Below are 7589 nucleotides of genomic sequence, written 5' to 3' on the forward strand. Positions count from 1 at the left end.
ATGGACAACCAAAAACTGAGACGGACAACCAGAAATTGTAACCAGGTTGTCTGTGGGACAACCATTTATTTTTCCTTAATTCGAACACTGGTTATTGGACTATGTCATTGAGATTAGGCTATTGTAGTCCATAGTGTTGGTCACCGTCTATCGGGTTCTAATAGGCGGTAAACTGGTTAAGCCATACAAAGGTCAAAGGTCTGGGTTTATTTGGTGTTTTTATAAGTCCATTAATTTTGTATTTTAAACAAAGAATATAGGCACACCATTTTATCCCGTGCATATCAGAAAACAATAATAAACTAGAGATAATTTGCGCTCACAGAGCGCAGACAATCGCAAGGCATGTAACCCTTTAATGGCCGTTTGACCTGACCTTTGACCTTAATGTTTCCCGGGTCACGAGGTTGTCACTGAAATTAAGCCCCCATATACCCCTTACAGACAATGAAATTACGGTATAAGATTTGACCCCAGATAACCTTTGACCTGACCCCTGCAAAGTGTTCCAACATATTCCCCCTGGTCATTAAGTTTGTTGTCACCGAAGTTTGAGCCTCGTACCCTTACAGATGTCCAAAAATGCATTTCTAAAATTTGACCTTTGACCTGACCCCTGCAAAATGTTCCCTGGTCATGAGATTTGTTGTCACTGAGTTTGAGCCCCATACCCCTTACAGATGTCCAGAAAAGGAAATTATAAGATTTGACCCCAGATAACCTTTGACCTGACCCCTGAAAAGTGTTCCAAAATATTCCCCTGGTCATTAAGTTTGTTGTCACAGAGTTTGAGTCCCGTACCCATTACAGATGTACAGAAAATACATTTCTTAAATTTGACCTCTGCATGACCTTTGACCTGACCCCTGTAAAATGTTCCCTGGTCATGAGATTTGTTGTCACTGAGTTTGAAGCCCATACCCTTACGGATGTTGAGATAATGCATTTGTAAGATTTTACCCCCTTAATGACCTTTGACCCCAATTCTTTGTACAACTTTTAGACACTGGCTAAAGGTGATGCAGGTATGCAAGTGACGACATTGTGTTATGTAATTTGTGGAAGAAGAAGCATTTTTAGTGAAAATCACATTTTGGCCATAATGACCTTTGGATGACCTCTGACCCCGAGTTGGTCATGTAACATTTGTGCCCCCACCCAATGGTCCTTGTGACCAAATATGGTCACATTGGCTTAAAGCATATTGCTACGATGGCTCGTTAAAAGTTTGACCGAAGAAAGAAAGAAAGAAAGAAGAACTGACCAAAAACAGAACACTCGCAAATTGGAAATTTGCGATTGTAAATAAAATCCAAGCATATTGTGGTTTTATTTCTGAGCAAGGGCATAATTTTAGCAAAACAATTGCGGAGTAAATCTAGTAAGAGTGAAATTAGAAACTTTTCTAAAAGTCATGCCTATATGGTGCACCCTCCGTAGAGGGCGCCCCAAAAAGGAATTGTGCTGGCAACCGTGATGTGCTCCAGTTGAAGGATATAATTTTCTTAATTGATGGATGATAAATGTTGTGTTCATTTTAAAAGGAAATTAATGGAGATTTGAGTGGTTATTATGTGTTTCTTGCAATGGAATTGCTCTAGACTGTTTATTTTATTAAATTTCCATATTTGAAGAGCATTGCATCGAACGTTCTTTGTTATTAATAGTTGGTAGGATTATAATGTGATTTTGATTTTTTGCAATAAACCTGTTAATATTGAGGGATAAAAAAAGTTGAAGGATTATGGAAGAGCTTGTTATGGATAGTTAGGTTTGGTAAAATGTGGGAGATTGTTATCTGCAAATTCACATTCATAATGAAGTTACATAGGCAGGCACTTAATTTATTTTTCTTACTGAGAAAGTAAATTTGAAGCAACAAAAATAAAAATATTGAAAGATAATTATCAAGAGTTTACATTTAATAACCAGTGGTTTTAATAATGATCTTTATTTCGTAAATATAAATATCTAATATAATATAGGCCTAACAGTATTTGACACCTTAAACTTAAATGAAAAGAAGCAAACTTTTGACTACCCTAAAAATTGCAGTCAAAAGTAGTATCAACCTATTAAAGTAGGCCTAAATAAGAAGATTTACGCAGTTATATCTGAAATTGTAGTCAAGATGAGCCACAGCATAACAAGGTTCAATGACCTACATTAGAAGAATCTTGACGTAAAAAGTGACCTCAAGTCGAGAAGTATGAGTTTTTTGTACCCAACGTATTCAAAGTTCATTCTGTGCGTGTACAATCTGTACATGCTGTTATGTGCCCCAAAATTATGATAATAATTATTAAAAGTTCTGTATTTTGTCATCAAACATTAATTTTCACTTGTTTTGAGATTTATCTCCATTTTTTTGTACATGGAATATTCTACAGGGTGAGTAAAAAAAAGTGCAATAGAGAAAAGAATCCATTTTTATTTAAGAACCGAGTTGAACCTTTTATGTTTTAAAACATTTTATAATTGACATATCCATTAGTGATCTTGTGTGAAAAAATTAAGGAATTGTCATTTACCGTTTTGTTTTTATGACACATTTTATAACGATACCCAATTTTAATGTTTGTCCAAGAGACATCTAAAATTTGAATGTCAGCACACTCTGTGCAAGGTAGATTTGGAACCACTGCCATTTTCTTAACCTCATTGGCATTGAAATAAAATGGAACACCCAAAGTGTTATTGCCCTTGGTCTTGTTTAAGGAGAAGAAATATTATTTGTTGTTATTTTAATTTTCCCTTCCCTTTATTCTCTATCAAAACCATACAAATTTGTAGGCGGGTTTTTCAAATGTCGAAATGAAATGCGCGCAAATTGAAGTGGAGTGAATTTCAAAATATCTAGTAAGTTGGACATATTGTGATTAAAAAAACTGGAGTTTGAGTCTAGTGAGGTATGAAGGACTTAAAGTAATGTTACAAAGTTTGTTTTAACAGAAAAAAAGAACGCAAAAATCAACCTTATTTAAGTTAAAGGCAGTTTCAGAGCTGGTGCAAATTATTGTGCATTGTGTGCTTCCATTCAAAATACATGGTACTTCGTGGATTAATAATGAAATTGGGTATCGCAGCAAAAGGACTCATAACAATTAAACGGTAAAAGCGAGTAACTTCATTTTTTCACAGAAGGTGACTATATTGAGTGTGGCATTTATAGAAACTTTCAATAATGTGAAAGTTCAACTTGGTTCTTTCATAAATATCAATTCTTTGCTCTATTGCACTTTTTTTGACTCACCTGTAGAAGGTTAAATGATTAAAGTGATCAAGAAATTCATATCTAGTAATATGGAGAAAGTTCTGGAGACATTTGGATAACACTCCCATGTCTTGATTACCACAGTAGTAAAGTGCTGGCACTGTGTCAAAAATCAGGGTATAGTGTCTGATTGGTTTGTGTTGAGGTAATGTGCTATTTTTAGAACTATGTGTACAGAGTAATGAATCTGATTGGCTTGTGGTGATTTCATGCACTATTTTGGGAATTGATGTAATACACCATATATGGGATAATTAAATGCTGTAATAATTTAGATTAATATAGAATCCTAAGAAATAGTATAAAAGCCTGGAGATTAAATAATTGGCAGGGAGAGAGGAGACTGGGTCGTAAGAGATAACTCTGTGAAATTTATGTTAGCCAGTATTGGTACAAAGTTACCATAATTGAAGTCTTCAAACATCGGTTCACGGTTCTTGTGTTGGAGAGAATTAAATACGCCAAAGGCGGTAGTAGAGCCAATAGTGCTCGATTGTGCTGTCGACTTAGAGAAGCGGCAGACTGAAATATCTCTATTAGTTAGGTCAAAAACTTCAATTTGGTGACCACTCTCTGGCTAGTACGCTTTGACGATTGATTTGACTTCTATGGACCATTTAGAAAAAAAATAGCCCCCATGTCCCTCGCGAAAATCCCGGCATTTTTCGCTAGAGGCCAAAATCCAAAATGGCCGCCACCACCATTTTGAAAATTTAAGTTTTGAACCAGAGCACCTATAATCATGCACAAAGACACTTTTTCGGATATGTCGAGTACAAGGATTCCGATTCTGACATTAGTTTGACATTACGGCATCATTTTCACCCAGAAATCCAAGATGGTGGCCGACAACAACTTGAAAAATTTAGTTTTGAACCAGAGGACCTAAAATCGTGTACAAAGACACTTTTTTGGATAAGTCGACCATAAGGATTTCAAATTTGACATTACTTTGACATTACGACCTCATTTTTACCCAGAAATCCAAGATGGTGACCGCCGGTGCCATCTTGAAAAAATAAGTTTTGAACCAGAGTGTACCTAAAATTGTGTACAAAGACACTTTTTCCGGTAAGTCGACCCCAAGCTTCAAGAAATCCGAATCTGATATTAATTTGACGTTATAACATAATTTTTGCCCAGAAATCCAAGATGGCCTCCATTTGGTAGAGCGTAAATGTGATTTTTGAATGAGAGCAGAAGCATAAGTGTGTCATTTTCGCCTTATCTGGGGTTCATGCGGGGGTTCATGTCCCTTATATGGGGTTTAAACTGCCTTATCTTGGGTTTACATCCCTTATCTAGGGATAAGGCGCCTTATCTACGGCCTTATCACGGGTTTACGTTCCTTACCTGTGGCTAAGATACCTTAACCTTAGCATATCGCAGTCTAAACCCAGATAAGGCATCTAAACCCCAGATAATGCGCCGTAACCCCAGATAAGGGACGTAGACCCCCGATAAAGCAGCCCAAACCCCAAATAAGGTGCCTTAACCCTAAATGAGGAACATAAACCCCACATAAGGCATCTAAACCCCACATAAGGTGCCTTAACTCTAGATAAGGGTCGTTAACCCCAGATAAGGGTCGTAAACCTCAGATAAGGCATCTAAACCCAAGATAAGGCGCCTTAACCCCAGATAAGAGACATCAACTCAGATATGGCAGTCTCAACCCCAAATAAGGCGCCTTAACCCTAAATAAGGAACATAAACCTCAGATAAGAGAAGTAAACCCCAGACGCTTAAAAGAGGACGCCAGGTTTGAACACTTTACCGACGTCCCCTGCCGACATCAGCCGAATTTAAGCATGCTCAGAGGGCACAGGCATGGGAAGCTTCAATCTATATGTTATTAATATATGGCTAGAATCAGCTGGGAAGGGACAAGAACATTACCAAGCCCCTGACTTGGCTGGTTATCGTTTGCACAATATGAACTTGGCATGAATAAAAAGAAACCACCGGGAACCAGAAATTTGACTCACATATATTGGCGCCAGCTACGATGTGCTGGGGGTGCACCCCGCACATGCAATCAGTGGAGCATACAATACACGTTCCCGTACGTGATGGCAGTGTAATAGCGACTTGCATAGCTGTACTGCTACAAAAGCCACTGTCATTTCCCAGTATCCATTATTCCCTGACAATTACTCCCAATTTTTGCCGAATTTAAAAGTTCCATTCCTGGTTTGAAGTTTTATTTTTATGATTTTATTTTAAAAGGAAATGGAATGGGATTTGATTGGCGTAACGAGTGTTGCAGATTTTCAACAGGTATTTGTGTTATGTATCTTGGATTGTTTTGTGCTGTGATGAAGGACACGGTACTTGGCAACTCTGGCAACTATACTGTGAGTCTGATAAACACCACAACAGCCCCAGTGAATACGTCAGGGATTATGCCAGTCTTACCAACACCACCAGCAACAGTCATATCATCTGAACTTGCCAGGGAGCTTGCTTATGAAATTTGGTCGAATCTGGTGGTAAGATTGATTAGCCTGATTAGCCTTAATGTACGATCTTTTTTCAGAATATACCTTTATTTTTTTCAAAACCGATTTTTTTGGCATATTTGTAATACTTATAACACATGTTCCAACTTAAATGATATGATACGATTTTATTAACATGCACAACATTGCGGCCAAACGGCCGAATTGCATTATACAAGAGACAATAAACAAATATTATGAAAGAAATCAATTACACATAATAATTATAAAGCAAAAAAAGAAAAAAAGGCAACTTGGCATGGAAAAACAGCAGAGAGATGCAAAAGGGCACAAGGGCCAGCACACAAGCTACTACTGCTTATTCAACAGATTAATGTAGTAGGGAATGGGGCTTTCAGCAAATCTGCTTGTGCGTGCACGCAATTTGGAGATATGGGCTCCCGGTATGGGCTGCATTTCTCAGCTGTCTTCCATGGACTTCACTTCTACTAGGAGGGAGCAACATGTTGGTACGCTCTGATTTTAGCGATTATCATGCGAACTTAAGCGTAGTGTTGTTCCCTCCTGGCAGAGAGAGAGTCTAGCTTACATACACTAACTGCATTATCATACGAAATATAATTAGCACCCAAAATGATTCTGCATGCTCTTTTTTGGACTCGCTCAAGTGTATTTGATTGTTTCCCTTACCTAAAAAACTAGCATTCTCTAAGCACTCACTAGGCATTCCATTGAATGGTAAAGAACCGCTAATGAATGCCTAAATGGTGAATGCCTCCAATACTATAACATTGAGCTAATAGGCGGTTATTAGCACTCAACCGCCTGTTTCTAAGCCCTCAACCGCTTATAGTGGTTCATAAGCGGTTCATAAGCCCTCCTCAGAGGCGAAATATGTAAATGAGCTAAGCACTCGAACCACTAAGGAGGCATTCAAACCACCTAGCATTTAAACCACCTAGGAAGCATTCGAACCGCTTGGGAAGCATTCCAACCGCCTAGGAAGCATTCGAACCGCTAGGAAGCATACCAACCGCTTCAGAAGCATTCCAACCGCCTACAGGTTAGCACTCGAACCACTTATTAAGCCCTCAACCGCTATAAGTGGTTCGTAAGCGGTTCATACGCCCTCCTCAGAGGCGAAATATGTAAATGAGCTAGGCCCTCGAACCACTTAGTGGCATTCCAACCACCTATGAAGCACTCCAACCGCCAAAGAAATTTCCAATTGCCTAGGAAGCATTCCAACCGCCTATAGGCATTCCAACCGCCTATATGCATTCCAACCGCTTATAGGTATTCCAACCACCTGTATAATAGCACTTGAACCACGATATAAATAATAATATAGCTATAGCAATTCTACAAAAGTGAGGAATAGGAATGCACTGCAGAAAATCGCAAATGGTAAGCCCATAATATACTCCCATTTTTTTTTTATTTTGACAGAGGCAGAGGCATTTTAATTGCAAATTCAGCTTATAATTCAGTATTCACATCAATTGAGTGAACATAAAGATGTAACAGTATACTTTTCCATATGATTTCCCGTATTTTTTTTTTTCAAAAATAGCACTTGAACTTGAATCTTATAGGGTTGCTGTAGGAATTCTATGAGAGTAAGGATTAAGAATATGCACAAATTGAACTTGAATATATCAGCAAGTATATAGCCATGTCCCGGAGCCATGGGCATCAGCAAGATCCACTAAATTGCATCAAATTCATAACTGATAAATTGAGTAACATATCTTAGTCTGCACAGGTTAGGATTTCGACGTTGTATCAATACTGAAACAACATCGAAGTTTCAACCTAACCTGATTTCAACCCTTCAACCTAAAAGTTAGTTG

The sequence above is a fragment of the Amphiura filiformis genome, chromosome 7, assembly GCF_039555335.1.
Source record: "Amphiura filiformis chromosome 7, Afil_fr2py, whole genome shotgun sequence".
Taxonomy (NCBI): domain Eukaryota; kingdom Metazoa; phylum Echinodermata; class Ophiuroidea; order Amphilepidida; family Amphiuridae; genus Amphiura; species Amphiura filiformis.